Source organism: Hibiscus syriacus, unplaced genomic scaffold, assembly GCF_006381635.1.
Source record: "Hibiscus syriacus cultivar Baekdansim isolate YM2019G1 unplaced genomic scaffold, ASM638163v2 tig00110656_pilon, whole genome shotgun sequence".
Classification (NCBI taxonomy): domain Eukaryota; kingdom Viridiplantae; phylum Streptophyta; class Magnoliopsida; order Malvales; family Malvaceae; genus Hibiscus; species Hibiscus syriacus.
In genome coordinates, this window is record NW_024062816.1 from 458,459 (window position 1) to 483,531 (window position 25,073).

At 35.6% G+C, this 25,073-nt stretch overlaps 1 long non-coding RNA gene and 2 pseudogenes across 1 annotated transcript; 2 read left to right on the forward strand and 1 right to left on the reverse strand.

Annotated features, from left to right (window-relative positions):
• The first annotated feature begins 991 nt into the window (after positions 1-991).
• Positions 992-3,202, forward strand: LOC120137324 (annotated as a pseudogene).
• A 4,902-nt stretch (positions 3,203-8,104) lies between these two features.
• LOC120137356 lies at positions 8,105-8,486 on the reverse strand. The gene is made up of 3 exons (XR_005517427.1): positions 8,462-8,486; positions 8,305-8,375; positions 8,105-8,225 (listed from the first exon to the last, which is right to left on the reverse strand). It is a non-coding gene; the product is annotated as an uncharacterized LOC120137356 (long non-coding RNA).
• Positions 8,487-14,158: 5,672 nt separating this feature from the next.
• Positions 14,159-17,131, forward strand: LOC120137301 (annotated as a pseudogene).
• Positions 17,132-25,073: the final 7,942 nt, after the last annotated feature.

The window sequence follows — 25,073 nt, forward strand, 5'->3', positions numbered from 1 at the left end:
CATCAATCCACATGCTTGCTTCTTCTTTTTCTAGGCTCTAAATCCACATGCAAATCAATAAAAGAGTTCATAAATATTGTACAATTTTTGAACTAAGGGTAAACTACATATCTATACACTTAACTATTTACACAATTTATTTTGATCATTCAATTATTTTTTTCAGAATTATATTAAACGTTACGTTTTGGTTTCATTTTAGTCACATGCCGTAAAAAAATTAATGGTGATTCTAACGTCTATAAGATAATGCCAAATCATCATGGAAAAAATTACTACATCAATGGATCTATTAATTTTTTTAACAATGAGTGACCAAAATAAAACCAAAATGTAATGTTATGTACGATTTAAAAAATAGTTTGATGACTAAAATAGAACTATATGAATAGTTGGTAACTACTTAATGTTATAAACCCGAAATCCCACAAGACAAGACAGCTAACTTTCCAACCTAATTTTGATACACTATGACTTAATAACATACATTTTATCCTTGGTTTATGCAAATGGAGTGCGTAAGTAAAACAAGGAATCAGAAAATTAGCTATAAGCACACGAAAGAAGAGTCTTTTACTTCAACTTGAGAAGAGCACTATTTTTTTAACTGATATCCTATTTATTTAATGGTTAATTTTGATCGAATACTGCATAGATTTATTATGAGATCATGATCTTTCTAATTTAATTTTTTTCTATTCACAATGCTAGAATTCGAACTCTTTTAACTTTATTTAGAGAATTTGATATTTCATCTCATTAAATCAACGATTATTATCTGAACATTTTATTAAGCGGCGTGGCCGGCGTCTGGAAACTAAAAGGCAGGCTAATTGAATGAAATGTGGGTGTTGGTGTCGACCTCCAACTACTCGGACCCCTACTCTTCACAACTGTCCATATTTATACGTAAAATATATAATATTCATCTTTGTAAACAATCATTATTCAATTTTTCATTAAGATTTTCCCTTTTTTAATGAAAAACTATTGGCTTTCCTTGTTGTTTTCTTGGTCTCAACCACAGTTTTTTCATGCTACATAAAGCCAACCAACAGCCTCAACAATATCATTGCCATTTGCTATCTTTTTTTCTTCCTCTGCTAATTTTCTTCCTATGGTCATGGGGGCAAGCCGGTGTAATTTTCCGTCTATTTCGAAATGTAGCACCGAGGGGAGGTCGAATCAGACGGTTGCTGCAGATTTAGATGGAACCTTTCTCGTATCACCAAGTGCTTTCCCTTATTACATGCTTATTGCTCTGGAAGCGGGCAGCCTTATAAGAGCACTCGTTCTCTTAGCATCCGTTCCGTTCGTGTATTTTACGTACTTGTTCGTGTCCGAATCTGCAGCCATTAGCACATTCGTTTTCATCTCCTGTGCCGGGTTGAAAATAAGAGACATCGAGCTCGTTTCGAGGTCGGTGTTGCCCAAGTTTTATGCCGACGATGTTCATCCCAAGACCTGGAGAGTTTTCAGCTCCTTTGGGAGAAGATACATTATTACTGCAACTCCTAGAATCATGGTGGAACCATTTGTGAAGATGTATTTAGGTGCCGATAAGGTTATTGGAACCGAGCTGAACGTGACGAAATCAGGCAGGGCGACCGGTTTCACCATTAAACCAGGAGTTCTCGTTGGTGAAAACAAAAGGGCTGCCATCTTGAAGGAATTTGGCACAGATTTGCCCGATTTAGGCATCGGAGACAGAGAAACTGACCATGGTTTCATGTCATTATGCAAGGTTAGGTCTCATTGACTAACTCCAACACCCTCTTTTACAGTCATAATTGAGGCACATAAGATTATCTTTGTCCTTGCAATGGGATTGGTGGGAGCATTTATGATCCATATAATGTCCCGTTATGTCTTTCCCTTCCTTTTGTGGGCCTCTTTTTAGTTAACAAAATTTAAATCAGTGGTCCACAAGGTGCCCTAATTCTCAACCACTACATGCAATGAAACAATTTCCAGGCCATTTTTTTCCCACTAGAATCAACTTTTACATGCCCTACTCGTTCCACCAGCACTATCCTTGTGATCAGGAATTGACCAAAGACGACTGGTGGAGATAACCGTTTTTTCTGAAAATTTTAAATTCTCATATAATTTAGATGTTTTCTTTATGTTTTCTACTGATAATTTGTTTTCGTCGTTAAAATTTTCTAGATTGGTATCTCCTAAATTTTATAAATTTGCCTAATGCAGGAAGGATACATGGTGCCAAGAACTAAATGCGAGCCATTACAGAGAACCAAGCTTCTAAGTCCTGTTATATTTCATGAAGGACGTTTGGTACAAAGACCAACCCCCTTGGCTGCCCTATTGACCTTTCTATGGTTACCTATTGGCTTCATCCTCTCTTTACTAAGGGTCTATCTTAACATCCCTTTGCCTGAGAGAATTGCTTGGTACAACTACAAGATCCTAGGCATCAAGTTGATTGTTAAGGGTACTCCTCCACCTGCACCTAAGAAAGGCCAAAGTGGTGTCCTCTTTGTTTGTAACCATAGAACGGTTTTAGACCCGGTCGTGACGGCGGTCGCCTTAGGCCGAAAAATTAGTTGTGTTACTTATAGTATCAGCAAGTTCACCGAGATTATTTCCCCCATTCGAGCCGTCGCTTTATCGAGGGAACGAGAGAAAGACGCAGCTAACATCAAGCGCCTTCTAGAAGAAGGCGACTTGGTTATATGCCCGAAGGGACTACCTGCAGAGAACCATTTCTGCTGAGATTCAGTGCATTGTTTGCTGAACTCACTGACCGAATTGTGCCGATTGCAATCAACGCAAGGCAATCGGTTTTTCACGGAACAACTGTCCGGGGATACAAATTGTTGGATCCTTACTTCGTGTTCATGAACCCGATGCCGACTTACGAGATCACCTTCTTGAACCAGCTGCCGGCAGAGCTGACTTGCAACGGCGGAAAGCCTGCAATTGAAGTTGCAAACTACATACAAAGGGTGCTTGGTGGCGCATTGGGGTTCGAGTGCACCAACTTGACTAGGAAGGACAAGTATGCTATGCTTGCCGGAACAGATGGTCGTGTTCCGTCGAAGAAGGAAAAAGAACAAGAAAAGCAAAAGGCTTAAGGGAAATAAAAAAAAGCTAAGATCAGATTTCAGGGCCAGATAATTTATATTTGTTTTTCATTATATTAAAACTTTGTGTCTTAACAAATAAATATCGATTGTGATGCTAATTATGTATATTTTGCTTCTGTTTTGATACATACAAATGTTTAATGCGTTAAGCCAAAATGCCTGACGATATGACATTCGTCTCTGCAACCTTATCTGCATCTTCATTCTTCCAAGGTTTATCTGAATGGTGGTGCATTAAATGACTTATCTTCATTCTTTCAAACCTCCGACCGATCCTGAGAGAGCATCTAAAACACTTAACACTCCGTGTGAAGCTACAAATTTTTGATACGCACTTTGACAGGTTGACGTTATTTTTCGAAGTCAATTCTATTGCGGTAGTTCTGTTGTACGACATCCTAATATAAAGCTAAGAAAAGGCCAAACCGGAATTGTTAATATTTTTTTAACATTTTTGGTAGAGTGCTACCTAAAATATTTTTTTCTACCGAAAATGTTAATTTCACTACTTAAAATGAATATTTCCGATATTATCATTTCCAGTAGAAAAAAATAACATTTTAGGCATCACTCTACCGAAAATATTAAAAAATTAATAACATTTTCGGTAATGTCTTTTATTAGCCTTATATTAGGCTGCCTTTCCTTAGATATCCTCATCTATTATCAGTTGATCATATCCATTTAGTCTGTTAGCCTACGGATAGATAGTAATGGTGTAAATGAATTTACTTACTTTTGAATGTTTTCATGTTCGCATGTGTACGTTTAAATTTTTAATATTTGAGCACGAACCAATTTATCTCAGTGATGAAAGGAATCATTGTTGTTCCTAGAGATCACGGGGTTGAGCACCAGCGACTGCAACAGGGTGATTTTGAGTGTTCATTTTTAAATGGTTGAGAGTATTTAGTGTAGATAATGCTTTATAATCACCTTAGCTTAATAAAAAAAATATTGGATTCATATTCATTTATTTATTTTTGAAGATATTCGTTTTTAGTCTGTTTAGTATTCATAAACATGATTGTTTAGCTTTCACGAAAATGTTCATTTATATGTTTAGAAATCATGCCAATAATCTTTAAGTTTCTTAAACTTCATAGTTTGAACTCCAAAGTTTAGTAAGTGTTCAATTTAGTCCATATCTTCATCAATATTTAAAATAAAAAAATAAAAGAGAATAAAAGAGAATCATGTAAATGAGCGTGAACCAATAAACAAAAATTCAAACGAATTTATTCGTAAACATAAACAAATTGCTTCCAACTCTTTCCAAACTAAAAAAAAGTGAATCGGCTATGACCGAAGTCACAGCCAATTTATTTCCATCAACATGTAATGGAGATCGTTTTGTTTCTATTTTTAATGGACCAACCCTCAATTTATGATGAATGATAACAGCAAAGAGGATGAACAATTCATGGAACAATGTGTGGACTGGATTGGATCATGAATGGTCCATCCTGGCAAAGGTGAGCATTAACCATCCTAGCAAAGGTGAGCATTGACCAATCCCAATCTTCCTTCCTTGAAAAAACCAGCTGGATTTCTTACATTTCCCAGCCTCACAAATCAACTTAGACTTTTGTTTTCTTATTCTTTAATGATGCTGGTGGATATGACAGGAAGAGAATTGATCCACCCTGTAAGGCAGCCCCACAAATGCAGCACCTCTTAAATTTGGGATGTTTAATGTAAGAACTGGACAGGTAAATAGTTCTGTCTCAAAATATCTTTCTTTCACATACACACAAATTTTGATATGCATATAAAGTGTTGCTCCGAGTTCCATAATTTGTCTGAAAAGAAAATAAAGTTCCAGGTTGCAATCTACAACTACTGAAATCCAACTACTTGGGATCTTTGAAGGGAAGCTTATGGGCCTCCGTTCATCCTATAAAAACAAGAAAAATGGGTGCAGTAAAAGGACATAAATGATACACGAGGTTCATTTCCTTTGTACAGAGGGAATGAAGAGGGGACCTTAAGGCTCAGACTCGGCATATTCTCTTTCCATATGCTTCTAAATTGCAGAGCGCAAGTAAGGGATTGATGGGAGTTTAATAATGCATAATTTTATTATTAGGTACTCCTTATTTGTGGCTTTGAATATTACTGATTTGTTTTTTTTTTGAACATGAGTCTCATTAGATTAATTAGCCTAAAAACCAACAGATTGCGACGGTCCAATTAATATTTCTAGAAGACGAAAGAATTATTTTGAATATTTAATTTGTAATTTGCCTATGACAAGGTTATCCAAAAGATGAAGTAGAATTCAAACAGGACTACAAGATTTAAAAATTTATTTTTATCTTTTGTGATAAACTTTGTAAATTTAGGATTTTTAGTTTGATTATTTTATTATTTTAGGAATCAATTATTTTAATTATTTAGAACTTCTAGTGGGACTATTTTATTATTATTTTTAGGAATAAGTTATTTTATTTATTTAGAACTTCTACTAGGATTTTTAGTTTGATTATTTTATTTAGGAATTAATTATTTTATTTACTTAGAACTCTCAGGTTATAAATACCCATCAAGTTATAAATTATGACTTGATTTCCATTCAATTTCAAGGTTGAAATCAACTTCCTTACCTCAATTTCATGCTAAATTAATCATCAGAACATCAAATTACATCAAAATTCAACAATTCTCCATAAACCCTAATTAGGTCAAAAATCATTTAGGCTTATATACATATTTTTAATCATCACATATACTTTAGAATTAATCTCCAACATCAAAAATATAATAATCCTTCATCAAACCCTCAAAATCATAAACCCTACATAAATCCTAAATGCCAATCTCTTCAAATAGACATGATCACCATGAAATATTTATACCAAATGATAGAGAATTTCACGTAGATTAATTCTCTATCTAATAACTTAATCTAAAAATCAATCAAATAAGCTTAAAAATGAACTTGAAAATTCTTACCTCTTTTTGCTATGGTGCTCACGGTTTTGCTGGAGGAGAATAGAGAAATTCTCAAATTTTCTATCTTAATTAACTAATACACATGTTATAAATTAATATGATTGAATATAAAATTCAATCAATGTGAAATTATCATTTTACATTTACAAACACCACTATATGTCATAACATTTAGCTATAACACTATGAGAAGATGAAGGAGAATGAAATGAGATGGACAAAATGAAGAAAAGAAGATGGAATGGGATATAAAAGCCATCTTTTTAAAATTGTAAAATTACACATTTGGTCCTTCATCTTTCTACTATTCAAAAACCCCTTTTTATGGCTAATTGTATCCAATTCCAACCCAATTAATTTCAACTTATATCAATGACTTTAATCACGAAATTCTTAGGGCCCACATACCTTTTGGGTAAACTCAAAACTATTCGTCCGGAATTTGGGGTGTTATAGGAAGGATGGTTTAATATGATTTGAATCATTTAATCAGAACAAATACAAATCAAAAAGCTCATTTTCTCTTTAAAAATGAAGGGTTTTCCTTCCTTTTATTTCTTTCTTTATGGGTTTTTGCGGGGTTGAATATGGGTTTCGAATTAAAAATCTTTCCTCTATGTGGGTTCTTGGGTGAAAATCAGATGGGTAGAAAGGATTTGGGTTCATCTTAATCTACTAAAGTAATCTAGGGTTTGTTTTTTGAGTTCTCTGAAGAAGAAAAAAAGAAGGTGATACCAGAATACTTAAATGACGACTTCGCAAATCAGGGGATAATGAGATGTTTTATGGTAATTTCTTGGTTTTTATTTGTTAGGTTTTTTCTTATCATTTTTAGTGTTTATTTGTTAAGGTAATTTTTGGGGATAAATGGAAGGTGTTTAAGGAATTTTTTAATCCGATTCAAAATGGAGGAGTTTTCTGAGGGTTTTTTTAATTTGTATTCATAAAGACAAAGTATTTTAGGGTATTTTTAATCTTTATTTATGGGGGTTTGTTTGTTTTTTTTAAAGCTTTATTACTGATTCAGTGAGGGGTTTATTTGTCTATTTGTATATAGAATATGCTTTTTTATGGTTCATTGGGATTGAGTGATCGTATATGTAATATGCTTTATCTGTTAGGTTTATTGTTATGTGATTGTATGCCTTTATAATATAATTTTTTATTATATAATATTCATGGTATGTGTTTTATGACATTGTATGGCTTTATATTGTATAAACAACATGTTTAAAATGTGTAAAAAACAATAGGTTTAATAGTGTATAAATATAGTCGAATTTAAATGTGTGTAAAAACATTAGAATTTAATAGTGCATAAACAACACATATTTTAAATTTGTATAAACATCATGATTGCTGACATTGTATGCAATATTAAAAACAATATGGTTTAGGGTTTAGTTGCACACTACAATAACACATATTTTTGTCATATAGTTGTGTTTTTATGCACCGCTAAAAAACCTTACGGCACAAAAAGAAACGCCATAAAAAACGCCGCTAAAACAAATGACGCAAAAGCTTGCAGCATTTGTGAATGTGAAACGCCGTTAAAGGTTGTGCTTTTTAGCAAACGCCACTAAAAGGTTATGATCTTTAGCGACATTTTAAACACCGCTATTTATCTTTTCTTTAGTGGCATTTGTTCCTAAAACGCCGCTAAAGGTTATGACATATAGTGGCGTTTTTAAATGTAAAACGTTGATATTGACTACGTATATAGTGACATTTTCTATATAAGCGCCACAAAAGATCTTGAACTTTAGTGGCATTTTTTTACAAACGCAAGTATTGATTATGTATTTAGTGGCATTTTATTATACAAACGCCGCTAATTAAAATTGATTTTTCAAATGTTGTTTTCTGCTATTTTATTACCCAAATTTAAAATTTTAACCTGTAGCATTATCTTATAAACTTGAAATCCATAACAACAAACTTGAAATCCATAATAATAAATCAAAGTTTACATTAAAGTGAAATGTAAATTAGTTCAACATTGTTAACTAGAAAAAAAACATATATATATTTATCCAACTTCTGAAGACTTGATGCTGCTAGAGGATTTACTCTCTTCATCTTCATCTTCATCCTCTTCCTCCTCCTCTTCCTCCTCATCGGATGTTTCATCAGGATAATCATTTCTTGGTTTATCTTCAACTGCAAACACCAAAAAGAATATACAAGTCATACCAACATCCCCAGAATTTGGTCACATAGACTAGACTCTAAAGGTTACCATTTGAATCTTCACTATCATATTCCTACTCATATGGCACATCATAGAAATCCTCATCATCCACCTGCACCCTGCAACAAGATCATGCATCACTTTCAATGTGTGTGAGAGAGAAGGAGGAGAGATGAAATAACAGACTATGTAATGTAATACTCACAGTGGTAATGGATTTTAAGCCATAATCCTCACTATATCAGAGTCATCCTTCACAGTGTAGTAGTCATACATATTGTTCTGCATGTTAAATAGAAAAGGAAATAACACATCAGATGGTCTCAAGAACATAAACCAAATATCAGCCACACTGATGTTCTAAAGAGGACACAAATAATACTAATTCTCTAATGAAACAGCATTGCAGGGAAAACCAGTGAAATCAACTGCATAAAAACCATATATGAATATGAAAGATCAAACGGTGCTGAACTCTAAAGCCAAAAACAATAGCAGCTGAAAGGCCAGACATAGTGCAGCAAAGTGGTTCATCATAAAAAATTACAATCCACAACCTTTCCAACACATGCTCACATATAAGATTCAATTTCGGCAACAGCTTCAAGGATAAACTCTTTAATTAAAGGCATATAACTTGACAAAAGCTTTTGATCCTCCAAGGATCTCTCTCTGCAGTAAAAATCAAGGCAACTTACTCTGTTTCACAATATTTCTTTAAATTACAAGAAGTTAAATAAATTTTAAGACAAACTTACTCAAATCATATGCTATTAGACTTTTCCTCAACATCAACACGAACAACATCGTAGAAATGGCACATTTCATCAACTGACTCTTTTTTACCTCTTCTGCTCCTCCATATTTGTTCAAAACGAGCAGTTTTTGCATTTGCCTGAGACAACAGACCCCATAAAGCTACAAGAATATGAAAGTAAAAGCAAACAACTAATCCCTTTTCCCTACATCACAAGATAGCTGGTTGTGTTAACGACAGATATAGGATCCAAATAATGTAGTAAGCTGCTTAACTCCAGTTTAAAATTGTACTTGATGCGGACAAACTTCTGAAGATTGTTCAGATTCTCCAGATTTTGGATTAAAACACTAGTATTAACAAGTTTCTACAAGGAAATGAGTAAGTCTAAGCAAACTTGGCAGTTCGGTTCTCTTAGCAAACCAGTTGACAACTTTTTACTTTAGTCTCAACAAAAGCTTGCATTTCCAGTAATCTACCAAGGGAGTCGTGAGCTTTCTGAACAATAGCAAGAACTATAATACAGGGTACATCAGCGATTTATCCCTATTGTGCCATAAATTGTCACTCGAGGTTATGGTCAACCCATAGTTTCTTAAGGCAAAGATCATAAAACTACTCCACAATGTGAAACCTCCCAAAACCCATTGCAACATTACTATTAGAAAACATGTGAAACAAGAAATAGCCAAACCAGCAACTTGTACACTTTAGTTTGTTACCCAGTGAGAAGCATTCCACATACACCAGTAAATGTGCTCGATTGTTATTCTGCTATCAGTACTAAAGTAATTATTTAAGATAATTTCAACAAAAGGTAATGATATGAAGGGCATAAACAAGTGGAGTTTACAAAATTACTCCATACTTCGACACATTTCATAAATCTAGATTTTAAAATATGTTTGAATCGTAAACAAAGCAGCAATCGCAATCTGATAGATAAAACAACGATGATGATTATCTTTTCAAAGAACTGGCCTGGATCGCAGTGAGAGTAGAAGTCGTCTACTTCTGATATAAAACCAGGGCAAATCATACAAATTTAAAAGGAAACTCAAAAATTAAACAAAATAACAAATCAAAAGAATGAATTAGGGTTTAGAATAAGATGGGATTTACGTAAGTAAGAGCACGAACGATGGCAGAGAGTCGAGCGTTGATGGCGTGACGTTGGAGGCCTCGATGGCTTCGAGCAACGACGAGCAGCAGTAGTTTTGTGGGTATTTGGGTCCGGCGGAGATGGGAAATAGAAAATGGGGATCATGGGAACAAATGGAAAGGAGAAACAGTTTCGCACGATTAAAATTATAAAATATTACGGTGTTTGTAGACACAAACGCCACGTTATCATTTTATAGCTTTGTTTTTTAAAAAAAAGCCACTAAGTACAAGTTGTAGCAGCGTTTGTTTAAAAACGCCACTATATATGAAACTTATTGCGGAGTTTTCTAAAAAAACGCCACTAAGGTCTGTAAGGGCGTTTGTTCAAAAATATCACTATATGAAACCTATTGTGGCGTTTATGTAAAAAAATGCCACTAAGTATCAATTTTTTGTGGCGGTTGTCTAAAAATGTCACAATATATGTACCCTATTGTGGCGTTTGTCTAAAAATGCGACGATATATATTCCCTATTACGGCGTTTGTTTAAAAACACCACTAAAGTACTTATCTTAGCGCATTTTCAAATAAACGTCGCTAAAATACGAGGCTTTAGCGGTGTTTGTTGAAAAAAGCTGTTAATGTTACCATTTAGTAGGTTTTGGATATAAACGCCGCGATATGTATAAATTAGTGATGTTTCTTTGAAAATTCGCTATATATATGTTTTGCTATAGTGTGTATAAAACAATATATTATTTAATGTGTATAAAGACTATATAGTTTTAGTAGTGTATAAACAATATGTTTTAGGATTAGTTGTATAAAATGTTAAATGTGTATAAAAATAAATTTAAATGTGTAGAAATAGTATGAATTAATAATATTTTAGGGTTAGTTGTATAAAAATATGTTTGAAATGTGTATAAAATGTAGGATTTAATAATATTTTAGTGCTATATTTAAATGTGTATAAACAATATATTTTTTAAATGTGTACAAATTTGTAATAAATGCAGTAAGTTATTTATTGATAGCTTAATGATATAATTGATATGATTGATTTTTGTATTTTATAGTTCATGAGTCACAAAATTTACCTGTGTCATTCATTATAGTAGGTACTTTGTGCTTTACGTATAAAAAGTATACTTCAAAAAATATAACATACGTTGTTTTGGTTTATGCAAAGGGGTTCAAAGTTAGCTGTAGAAGGATCATAAATCCATGATACTTATTTTATAAAGAATCTCATACTTAGGTTATCTTCTGTCCAACAGTAACAATCTCATACTTAGGTATCTTCTGTCCAAACAGTAACAATCCATCTAATTGTCGACACGATAATAGGTACGTCAGTGCTTCCATTCTTCTTTTCTTCTGCCTCTTCTTATTATGTCGTTTCTCCCTCGTTTTTATGTTTTAGAAAAAAGGGCATTGGAATTTGTAGTTTTTAATCCTATTGATTCTTGTAATATATATATATATATATGCAAAACTTTTATTTCCATGCCACTTAGTAGTGGTGACTTATGATTTGTTTATTATTTCTAAATTGTAATGTCACATATCCGTTAGGGATTAATGGAAGTTAACAGTAAAGGGACTTAAATTGAACAAACCAATATATAGGGATTATTTACCTTAATTTTAAAATTGGTGACTAAATCGGTCAAACCAAAACAAAAAAGATTATTTGATAGTTTATCTAAAATATTATATCACACATATTATATTTAATATGGTTTATCCAAAACTTAAAATTAATTCAAATATTTCATGATGACTTACAACTCATCAGATGCAATCTCAAATTAAATGATACATAATGAAGTGTGTATATCAATTCACACTTGATACATAATTTTTATTTTTTAAATGATAAATTTGATTATTATCGATTGAGTGACAATAATTAATTATTTTTATTTAAAATTTATTCAAATTGTTTAAACGGGTCGGAAAAGTATTTATTTTGTTTTCATTTTCTGTCATTTATTAGATTTATTTAATGTAATTATAAAATTATTTATGTGAAATATTTAAAATTGTATTTAACTATAATTAATTCTTTAATGCAAGCACAAAGCCGAGTATAAAATCCATTATCACTATGTTGATCTGATCATGAGATTGAGACCTTTGTTCATATGATTCCTAGGAGAAAGGGACGATTCTGCTTTGTAATCCCCCCTCCAACTTTGTGTATGTTCCAGCCGGTTCGTAGTCGACACTCCCCATGAGTAATATTTAGTAAACATTCATATCCTAGACAGTAACTTAATGTCCATTATCTTTAATGTCATAGGCCCATTAATCTATGTTTAAGCCTCTAAGAAATGATGCCGATGGCAATAAAACGAGGTTTCGATTTCATCGCTCTGCATATGTTTATTTTCTCCCTTGGATCAAGTAGAGTCCGCAACTCTATATAAATAAACACTTTAGTACAGCTAATCATGTTGTGCAGGAACAGAAATGGGATTTTCTATCTTGGCAATACTTGGTAATATCTCTTGTTTTAATTAACACCTTATTGGCGTCGCCGTCGTAGTTTTCTCATATCGTTTGTTTCGATGCATGGCACTAGCTCTTACCTACGCCGATGTGTTCAACTCTTACGTCATATGGCTGATGATGCCTACCTCACTGGTGTCCGGAAGCTTATGACGCGGATGCTGCTGCAATTGTCAATGTTTGGCGGGGTCTGATGTCGATTATGCCGATTTGATGTTATATATCACCGATACCGTGACGGGCAAGTTTCCAATGATCTGCTGTCCGGTGTAATCAGCAGTATAGTAGATTATTCTCAACATAAATGTTATATCATATATACAGAAAAAAGACGTGACATTATGTTCCGTCCAGGGGTTCGGTCTATTGTCAATGTCGACGCCGGGAGTTTTACAAAGGAAATAGGCACCTGTACTTCATACGAGACGAACTGCATCAGCGGCGAAAAGATAAGTTTCTTCTTCGCTGCATGCTGACGGGCAAGTTTCCAATGATCTTGCTGTCCGGTGTAATCAGCAGTATAGTAAGATTATTCTCAACTAAATGTTATCATATACAGAAAAAAAGACGTGACATTATGTTATCCCGTCCAGGGGTTCGGTCTATTGTCAATGTCGACGCCGGGAGTTTTTACAAGGAAATAGGCACCTGTACTTCATACGAGACGAACTGCATCAGCGGCGAAAAGATAGTTTCTTCTTCGCTGCATGCTTTTAACAGCTCTTGGGATATCAGGTCTAAGATCCTCCCTACCCCCGTTCTTGGAGAAAAATCTTGAAGATACCAAGAAAGAAGAAGAAATCAGTGAGGAAAAGCTATGACACTGCGTTTTAGGAATCGGGGTGTGCATTATGCTCTTGTTGCAGTTTCATCACTGAGCTATATAAACCCATGGTCCCAAGTTTGTGGGCTTCCGGCAATATGCACTGCGGCTGCAACGGTGGTTTTATAAGTGGTTCATATTATTATAGCCGTGACCCCCCTGCAGGAAGCCCATTCACCAGTGTTCAGGGTCATTTGTGCAGCTACTTCCAAAATGTTCAATGGGACACCAACGGATGTTGGTCAGCTTTATGAGAAATATGCCGATGACCATATCCTTTTTCTGAACCACACCGATGATCTCGGTTAAGCTTTCTCGTTCTCTGCTAAACTTTCAGTTTAGCAATGAATCTATTTGTTGAATCTATAATATTTGATGCAGTTTTGGATAAAGCTGCAACTTTTTGCCAAACCAACCTCAAGAGCAACAAAACGAAACCAGTGGAGGCTTTGTAGAGTAACCGAGGTTGAAGAAACGAAGCTGGTCGTCCGCTCGTTTTATCTGAATCCGTTCTTCATCATCTGCGGCCTTGTATCCGCCACCGGTCACACGTACTTCATGTCTCAAGCAAACCACTTGAAGCGCGACAATTATCCTCTTCTAATTCTTCCTTTCTTTTTCGATATATCCAAAACTACAGTCATGTAATCTCATGTGGAGTCCCAAGCAAGTATCAACCCCGAATCGGCTCGGTATATCCATGGTTTTAGACGCCATCTGCTGCATGACCGCTGCAACAGTCGAGGCTTGGAGATTAACGTGGTCAAGAGCCACGGTTCACTCGACAAGCCCGATGACGAAATTCCCTTGTTTTTCACCGTACTGGTGCCTCAGTTCGTGTGCTTGTCATCGATGGGATCTTCGAACAAAGCGTTTCGGGTTTCTTCAGAAACCAGGTTCCTCCCACCATGAGACCGTACCTGAAAAGTTTGAGCGAGGGGATTCGAGGAATAGGGATTATCTGCGGTGTGTATCAGCGGTGATCGGAAAGATTAGCCAGATGGTGGGGAAAACTAGTTGGTTTCAAGATACCTAAACAGGGAGTCGGTTGGACAAGTATTACTGGATTAGCGGCTATGGTTTTGTTAACCTGTTTTGTATATTGTGGTGGCATTTCGTTTCAATTACAGGGATTCATCAGAGTTCGAAACTAGCAGTGAATTCGCAGACTTTAGTGAAACCTTACAAGAAATTGTCTGTGAAGATCAAGATGCCGGAAACTAGTATGGCATGTATCAAGATTATAGTTGAACATATATTTAAAATCAAATTCGTTAATTTTTTAATGTCATTATTGTTCTGTTAATAGTAAGGTAAGGTAATGTCAATGGCAGCTCACTGAGTTCATTTTCTTTTTCCATGTGCATATATGTATCAGGGTATAAAAAAAGGTTCCAGAATTTTATAAGATACTCAAGGGAAATGGGAGATGAGTAAGCCAATTAGATCTCTTCTGTCATTATGCTTACTAATTGCTTAGCTAAATTAGTACCTTTAGACGACTGATTTGCTTGATGGCACGTATCATACAAGATTTTTCCATTACCTTATGATTTGATTCGATTCGAGTAATTTCGAACCGCACTAGTAATGTCGGAGGAGTAATGGTATCGGTGGTAATAGGTTAATGGTTGTAACAACATGAAGGAGTCCCACAGGAGTTATATGGGTTGCAGTTTGGATCAAGCAGGTTAGTGTAGTCAACTAAATTCAAGTTATAATTTATACTTGGCTATGTGCTTTCTCTTTCGTATAATTCTTCTTCTGCTTCTTCTTACTCCCTATTGCAGCTTCCTGCCCTTGTTATCAGAACGTGTCTCTTCCTTGGCACTCAGTCCGAGAATAATTTCGGCGGTTCGCAGTTCAAGCTGATATAATCCATGCCTCTTCACCTGGTATCATGGTACGTTCTAATTGTTGCCATGTGAGTTTTTGATAGATTATTATGATTTCCTTTCGAGACCAAAACGTGTCGAGACGCGTTCCTGATTCATACTAACTGCATTCCAGGGTTTTCGGTGCTCTCGCTATTTCGAAACTACTATCGGTGCCCATAGTCATGTCTTACCACACCCCCATGTTCCAGTGTGAGTTTGATTCTTCTTTGATTCACCTGTTGAATCCTTCATGTCACTCCACAATGAAACCATGAAAATCATTTGGTGCTTTTCGAAAGGCTTCCATTGCAGGTTTAAATCGACTCAAACTGTTGTATGTACTCGGTCCCGGAATCTAACTTCTATTTCATTCTACAGGTATATCCCAAGATACACATTTAGTCGGTTGGTGAAACCTATGCGGTGGGTACTAAGTAAGATGTTTGTTTTTCCCTTCTTTTTACTCAATTTCCATGCCAAAGTTTGAGCCATCGACAGATTTTTTTGCACTTTCCTGTTAGAATTTCTTCATAGAGAAGCTGATATCACACTGGTTCCGTCCGCTGCGATCGCTAGAGATCTCCAAGCAGAAGAGGTAACTGCAGGTAAATGTAGTGGCTTAGTACAAAGCTAAGCCATGTGTTCTCGTGATAAATCATGTTGTGCTGCTTCTTATTTGTCAATACTTCCAGTTAATAGGATCCGTCTTTGGAACAAGGGTGTCGATTCCGAAAGCTTCCACCCTCGTATCGCTCTCACGAAATGCGATTAAGATTGAGGTGCTCTGCTTAATATTTATATCTTCCTCTCTTCCCAGTTGCAGTCTAGTAATGTTTCTCATAATGCTTTACATTTTTTTCTTTGTACAGCAATGGTGAACCGGAGAAACCATTGATAATTCACGTCGGACGAATCGGAGTCAAGAAAAGCTTAGATTTCCTTAAAAGGTACCATTTATGAATGCGTGAACATTGTTGCTAATATCTTCCTACAGAATCATCATGAAAACACTGCAAATCTATGATTGTACAGTGTTATGGACAGACTTCCAGAAGCAAGAATTTCTTTATTGGGGATGGACCATACAGGTAAATCTCGGATAATTTGTAACTTATATGAAATCAATCAGGCAAAAATATCATGCAACTTATAAATGTACATGATATATTTTTTTTGCAGGAAGAGCTAGAAAAGTTGTTTAGAGGCATGCTGCAGTTTTTACCGGGATGCTACAAGGTGAAGAGCTCTCCAAGGCATACGAATGGGGACGTGTTCGTGTTGCCTTCGGAATTCGAGACGCTTGGACAGGTCGTTTCCGAGGCCATGTCTTCAGGACTCCCGTGGTGGGTGCTCATGCCGGGGGGAGTCCCGGATATAATCCCTGCGGACAGGAGGGCAAGACCGGCTTTCTCTTTACTCCGGGGATTTCGACGACTGCATGACTAAACTGGTGCCCCTGTTACAAAACAAGGAACTCAGAGAAACGATTGGCCGAGCCGCACGTCAAGAAATGGAGAAGTACGATTGGAAAGAAGCCACGAGAATGATACGCAACAAGGAGTACCACGATGCCATTATGTTATGGCGGAAGGAGAGAGCAGAGCTAACGCGACCACTGCAGCGGCTTGGGAATGCCTTCCCCGTCCCATGAAATCGATACAAGGTGATCTGGATATATTATATTAGGTTGGCTGTGTAGAATTTAGGGAATTAGCATGTTTGTAGGGGATGAAAACTTGTTCAAGGCTTCAAAGAGGCCCTTCTACGGTATATGTCGTTGATCGATCTTTTCTTCTTCTTTGCTATATTGTTAATATGTAGTAACACTACAGTGTATCTATTGTTTTCAAGGTTTGTTTATTTGAATGGTTCATTAGAATGTTTCGAAGATTTATTTGTTAATATGTGATCGATGCCTATAATTTCATTTTATCATGTCTCTAGGTGTTTCTGTTTTTATTCATATGTCTTTTGTAAGATATCTCGTTTAAATCTTTTATTATTAATATAATTAATCTTTATTATGAAAAAAAATACCATTTTGCCTCGAATGATCAAAATACTCTTTCAATCATGTTTTTTTACCTTTTAAAAATATCCACTATTCAACACATATTGCCCAATTAAATTATTTCAGACATATAAAGCAAGCAATTTACTATTAGACAGTGAGTTCTATGGAAAATTAGGTGATTTTGGGCTTGCAAGATAGCAAACATGCACAGCATCTTCAAACCACTGGCTGCATGGCTCCGGAGATTGCCAAGTCAAATTGATGTAGGAGCATTCTTTTTGTTCATGTATGGCTCCGGAGATGATTTTTGGTGAAGAGTTACAACTCTTGGTGGCACCCCTTGATTTAGAGACACGACTTTTTGTGTAGGCACCTCTTGGTGGAGAGAGACGAATTTTGGCGAGGCACCTCTCGATGAAGAGTTGCATCGTTTTATTCTCCTAGCGTTGGTGTGAAGAAGCATGTTCCTTGGTGCACCCTAGCCGTTGGCGTGAAGAAGCATGCCCTTTGGTTTGAATCTCCGAGCAGTTGGAATGAACAAGCATACCCCTTGCCTTGAAACTCTTTCCTAATCGTTGGCAAGGATAGACTTAGTGGGGAAGCGGGTGGATGTGGTCGCCCTCTCTAAAAATCTATAATCACCATATATTTTAGATTTTTTTATGTATTTTTTTATTGAAAATATGATTTCACCCTCAAATTTTTATAAGCTCAAGTCCGCCCTCTTAAATTTATATAATTAAAACATACTTAAAATACAAAAAAATGTAAATAAGGAATATAATAAAAATAATATATTATTTTAAAAATGCACCCACAAAAAAACCTCAAAATACATTTTTTTTACTTTCATACTCAAATTTAAAATATTATTTAACAATATTGAGCTTCTTATCAATCCACATAACAAACCTTAATTATGGTTATATTTATTAAATTTTCCACTATGATAAATATAGTTGAACTAAACATAACTTTGACATCTATAATTTAAATCTCTGGTCAAATGTGCTTCCTACGTTCATGCATCCAATAACTAAGTTCTTAAAGAGAGAAAAATAATGGACCGGCCTATCCTCAAACATTTATTAATTGCCTAATTACGTAGCCTACTCACTTCAAGTTAGGGAATGAGAGTTGAAATACGATCGTACCTTTAAAATTTTTAAATTTTTATATTTTTATTGATAATATAATTTTATATTTTTTTAAAATTGTATAATTTTATACTTTTGAATTTTTATAAATTTCTGAGCTCGCTACAAGAACATGTTTCTTCCCTAATTCATGTCTAAAAGTTAACAATCTTCATCCAATTAGTTTCTTCGAGAGTATAGATCGTCCAATATGCTAGGTAACTTTTTCTTGTGCATCTAGGACATTTGAAAATTTTGAAGGCCTCGCACGAAAAGAAAAAAAGGCATTTCCACCCAAGGATACCCTCCAATTTCTTATGTTATATTAGGACGATGTCCACTCAAGGTTCTATCGGCAACATTAAACAGTAATTTTGTCCACAAAGATATTTACTGATTATTCAATTTTGGCTCAATAAAAAAAATTTATCACTTAACGGGTTTTTTTTAATAATATATATCTAAACGTGTAATAGAAAAAACTTTAAACACCTATTTTTAATAAAAAAAATTATACACAAAAAATTAATTTTAAGTATAGTTTAAGCATATATTTTTATATTAAGCCTTCAATTTTTAATAATATTGATGATATATCCTCCCTAGTCCCTAGTTTCTTATGCTGCATCAATCGTAGATCATTGGTGGTCGGAATGACTGCTGAGAGTTATCAAAATGACAAGTGAACAACATTAATTTTAGGTGTTGGACCGTTAATAGTGTTAATTTCTTTGTTAAGTGACACATATAATAATCTGATAATTTTAGGAATTTATTATATTGAAAAAAACTTAAAAATATTATTCTAGTCTCATTTAGTCCAACTATCGATCATTTCCGGCCACCCATATGTTATCGACCATTAACTAACCAGACACAACTCTTACTATCATCTCAAAACCCATAATTATTTACATTTCAATCTTTAATCATTAAAATCTCAAATACTCAATCTCTTAAATTTTTTGATCGATCAAGGTTATTGAACTTTTAGTCGACTATAGAAGTCAACTATTTGTCCGGACGTTTAATCGCTCGCTTGACTGTTTGGCCATGGAAGCAGGGGAGGGTGAAGGGGTGGGATGCGAATGGGTGGGAGAAACTGGAAATCTTTTTTTAAGAGAAATAAAATTTTAATATTCTAATATTATGATATGTGTCATTTAACGGGGTTTTATAGCAGTCGAGATACTTAAAATGATAATATTTATAACGTCAAGTATCGAGAGGAGTAAAAAAATACTTTGAGCACCTATTCATAAAAAAAAATATAATTTAAACCCTTATTTTATATTTAAGCTTCTTCTTTTTTAAGTCATAGTTACAACAGAAATTAAAATTATCTTTATCGGATATTTACATGCAAGGTTTTCATTTCAAATGAAAAAAGACGAGTTGCTTTCCATTACAATACGATATTATGTTTGGTTGAAGCTTTGGACATATGTAGCTAACTTCCCTCCTAACCCTTGTCCAAATAGTGATTCATTTTATGGTTTTGGTAATGACAAAAATAATCATTGGATAAGCTTTGTGAACGGTGCATGCATGTACTCCAATGATGCTCTCTTTCTCGCTCTGACAGGTAGAATCTGTTGACAGTTACCAACTTTACAATTCAAGCAATTAGACAACTCCTTTTTGTTTGTTGGATTCACTGCACATGGGAGACCTTTAAACCATCATTTTCTTTCAACGCTGCTTGCGACGGGTTTCGGCTCAAACAGACGAACACGTGCTAGCTCTGTTTTGAAAACCGGATCGGCCGGTTCAACCGGTTCGACAGGAAATCGTTGCTTAGTCCGGTTCAATCTAAACCGGTTGAACCGCTATTAGTGAACCGGCCAGAACCGCTGAACCGTTCGAACCGAATCGGCTGAAAACCGGAAAAAACCGGGATTTTTTTTTTTTAAATTAAACCAAACAACGTCGTTTGTTAAACGAGCCAAGTCGAACTCGAGTATTACTGAGCTCGACTCGAACTTGAAAACTTTAAAAGTAAGCTCAACTCAACTCAAACTCACAAGCTAAAAATTCAAGTTCAACTCAAACACGAAATATAATATTGAAACTTGAACTAAAAAAGGCTTGAACTCAAAAAAAATTTAGAAGCTCTATTGAAGCCTAAAATTCGAGCTAGATTGAAGTGAAAGAATAGTTCTCTCAATGCTCACCAAAAGGCTCCATGATTTTGAATGTCAAATTACCTCTATTATTTATAAAAGTTAGTTGTGATGCGCTTCTATGTTTCTTAGCAATGTGAGATTGTTTTGTTCTCATATTTTTACTCTTTAGACTTTTGGGATGCTCTTCTATGTTTCTTAGTCATGTGAGATTGTTTTTAAAAAAAAATTAAACCAAACAATATCATTTTGTTATGATTTTTTAACCCCAAATTTATTTTTTTAATTATAGTTATATAATTATATTTATTATTTAATATGTTTTACCTTAAATATTATGTTGTAGTTAATTTGAATCATTTTGTTTCACTTGATTTTATAGTTTTTAACTTATATATGTTATGACTTGCTTTGAATATGACTTGTGATATAAAAAATTATTTTTTATTAAATATTTTTTGTATTTTTATTTAATTTTTTAAATAATTATGAGGTCGTCCGGTTCTTCCGACCGATCGGATCGATTCAACCGGTTGAACCAGAGAACCGGTAGCATGACCGGTTCGCTAACCGGTCCGGTTCTGAAAACCATGCGTACTAGCGGATCCAAAAATTTAACATTAGAATCTAAAATTTTAATATAATTTCTTAAAAATAATGGGTATATAAAAAAATTTCATTTTCCTTAATATATTAAATTAAATTTCACATTTTTTTCTTAAATAATAGGAATGACTTGATCCCTAGGGGGCTTGGTGCAACCGCTCCTGACAAGGACAAATGTAAAATTTTGTATTAAAAGATATCTTTTAAAATCTTGAAAACGAAAAGAAACTATCAATAAAAAATACAAAAAAATCCTAATAAGTGACGGAGCCACAACTTAGTGAGGGTGGACACTTGCCTATCCTGAATTTCGAATTTTCTTCAATTAGTTATTTATTTTACTGACGGTACCCACATAAAATTTGATTTTTAATTTATTAGTTGCTTATTATTTTATGGGGAGTGTTCACTTTAAAATTTTATTATACTCGTTTTTTTTTGGATAAGTAAATTATATTCATCCAAAAAAGAGTACAGCAAAGCTGTTACAAGAACAAGGCAAAATCAGCACTAGATCAACCCCCAATTTATACCCACTTGCCTATTTACATCATCAATCTCCTGTAAACTATAGCTATACAATTTGATTTTTACAGCATCTTTAATACTACTTACAATCATATCAGCAGAACGCGAAACACCCCTAAAGCTTCTATGGTTACGCTCCTCCCAAATGTAATACAAAAAACCAGTCCAGCCAAGCTTAAGAATCCTCACCCTGAGAGATTTGCCCTTCAAGTTAACAATCAACCATTGAAGGCAATCGTCCCAATTAAGCGAAACAGGACGAATCCCACAGGAGACTAGCACAGCATCCCAAACTTCTTGAGCAAAGAAGCAATCAGCAAAGAGATGGTCCCGGGACTCAATCCCAGACCCACACAGGACACATCCATGATCCAAAACCAGACCGAACCTAATCAGCCTATCTCTCGTAGGCAGTCTATCAAGGGTGGCCATCCAGGCAATAAGGGAGAATTTTGGAATATGAGCAGGGAACCAAATGATCCTGTGCCAAGTAACTTTCGCTGCACGAACTCTGATCTGATCCCAAAGCCATTTACCCTTAATCAGGCTCCAATTAGTACAAGGAATAAACAAGTTCCTAGCCTCCTCACGAAGTTTCAACAGCTTTTTTAACAACCAGCTGAAATAGGCTTTGTACTCAACTTCCCAAAAGCTTACAGCTTTAAGACAGTATGCATGTAACCATGCAATCCAGAGAGAACCATCATTTGCAAGAATTTTTTTAATGAGCAAAAGGCAGTAAGCCTTATTCCAAAGAACAAGACTTCTTAGACCCAGACCCCCCTCAGACCTAGGTGAGCAGATTTGGCTCCAACTTACACGAGCACCTCTGGCAGGGACATCACAACCTTTCCAGAAAAAACGCATGCAAAGCCTCTCAACATCATTGATAATCCCCTTGGGAAGAACCAGCTGCCTGCTCCAGAAGTTAAAGATACTGAACAAGACGGTTTTTACCAATTGCAGCCTGCCCCCAAAACTAAGCTTTTTACTAGACCATTGAGCCAATTTACCTTTAATACATTCCAAGAGAGCAGAACAGTCCTTCCCCGTGAGTTTACGAGTAACAAGAGGACTCCAGATACCTGACAGGGAACTGCGCAGTCTTAAACCCAGTAGCTTGCTTGATCAGACCAAGAGTGTTAATGTTTAAGCCACAGGCAAAAAATTCTGTCTTCAAAACATTTAGCTTTAATCCTGACAGTTCGTATAAAACCTCTAAAGTACTCAGCACTCCCATCACAGACTCAAGACAGCCATGGCAAAAAACTAACAGATCATCCGCGAAGCAAAGGTGAGTGAGAGAGACTCTCTTGCATTTGGGATGGAATCTAAAAATTCCTCTCTTGGCAGCAGCATTCAACAGGGAGGATAGGACATTCATTACAATAACAAAAAGGTAAGGGGATAGAGGATCCCCTTGCCTAATCCCCCTAGCCCCTTTAAAGTACCCTACTAAACTACCATTCAAGCAAACAGAGTACATAGGGGTGGTAATACAAGCCTTGATCCAATTGCAAAACACATCAGGCAGCCCCATTGCCTCCAGAACAGACAACAAAAAATTCCAGTTAACATAATCAAAAGCCTTTTGCAAATCAATCTTTACAGTACATCTAGGAGAAAGGTTTTTCCTAGAACATCCCTTCAAAATTTCCTGAGCTAACAGGGTATTATCAACTATGTTTCTACCCTTGACAAAAGCTGATTGATTGTATGAAATCAGACCAGAGAAATAAGGAGTAAGTCTATCAACAAGAATTCTGGTGATAGTTTTGTACACAACTGAGCAGCAAGAAATAGGCCTAAAATCCTTGGCTATGGTAGCATTTGGAGATTTAGGGACCAAAACTAAGGCTGTGGAATTGAAGGAAGGCAGTAAACAGGATGTAGAGAAGAAATACCTCACAGCAGCAATGAAATCACTGCCCACAATGCTCCAAGCAGCTTTGAAGAAGCCAGCAGTGTAGCCATCAGGGCCAGGGCTTTTATCCTTCCCTTGTCTGAAGAGAGCCTCTTTGATCTCCACATCACTCACCTCCTTAGTAAGACATATATATGCACCTTCAGGAAGACAAACATTAATCAAGTTCTTCAGATCTTTAGCAGGGCAGCCTTTAACTGAGGGGTCAGGAGAGCCAATGAGGTTAGTAAAAAAACCCACTAACTCAGCAGCCATATCTTTAAAAGAATCAAACACCTGCCCATCCTCGCTTTTAATAACTCTGATAGTGTTCCTCCCTGAACCTTCTGACTTTGTATTCAAGTCCACTAAGCCAATGAGCTTTGGCTTTCTGTCTATAAAGGCAGCTTCAGCAGTTTCCAAATCCAAAAGTTCAGAATAAACCCTATTCTCATCATCAATCCTTCTTAGAGCTGTGTGAGTCAGATTAAAAGTTTGGATATGCTCCAATTCAGACCTTTTATCTTTGACTCTACCAGAAATGTCAGAGAAAAACTCATTGTTAAGCTCCTTGAGTAATGGCTTAAGCCTCCTAAGCTTATTGAAAAAACAGCACATAGCAAGCCTCCACAATGTCTCTGTCAGGAGTCTCTACAGTGATCAGGAACCTATCATGGCCAATCCAACAATTAAGAACTTAAAAGGTTTGGGTGCATGGTCATTGTTGCCTTATGTGACCACAACAAGCCTAAACAATGGTCAGAAACCCCCTGGGCTTTATATTCAACAAAAGAGTCTGGGAAATCCAATAACCATTGATCATTGACTAAATTCTGTCAAGCTTGCGGGCCAAGAAAGAGTCATCCTGCTTGTTGGACCAGGTGAATAAAGGCCCAAGAAAGGATGATCAATAAGGTCTAGGCTCTCCAAACACTCCTGGAAATCCTTCATATCAGGGTGCAGTGGACTCCCATGACATCAAAGTCAGAACTCTCCTCAGCTTTGGCAATGATGTTAAAGTCCCCACCCACCAGCCAGGAGAAGGACAATGTCTTTATCAACAGCACCAAGATAAGACCAAAGACCCCGTCTAAGAACACCATGGTTGCTACCATAGACAGCAGTAATGGCAGTCTTATGCCCATCAACAACCCCAACAATAGTTATAGCTTGATCACAACAATTCAAAACAATGAACAGCAAATGCTTCCTCCAAAAGATCCAAAGCCTGCCTCCCTCAACAAAGTCATAGTTCTCAGCATAATTCCAGTCACCAGCCAATGCATTAGAAACCTATCAGAGTTAACTCTTTTAATGCGAGATTCCATTACACAGAAGACATCCACACCACAAGCATCAAATCTTCTAAGCACCTTCAATTGCTTAAGGGGGTTATTAATCCCCCTAACATTCCAAAAAGCAACCAAC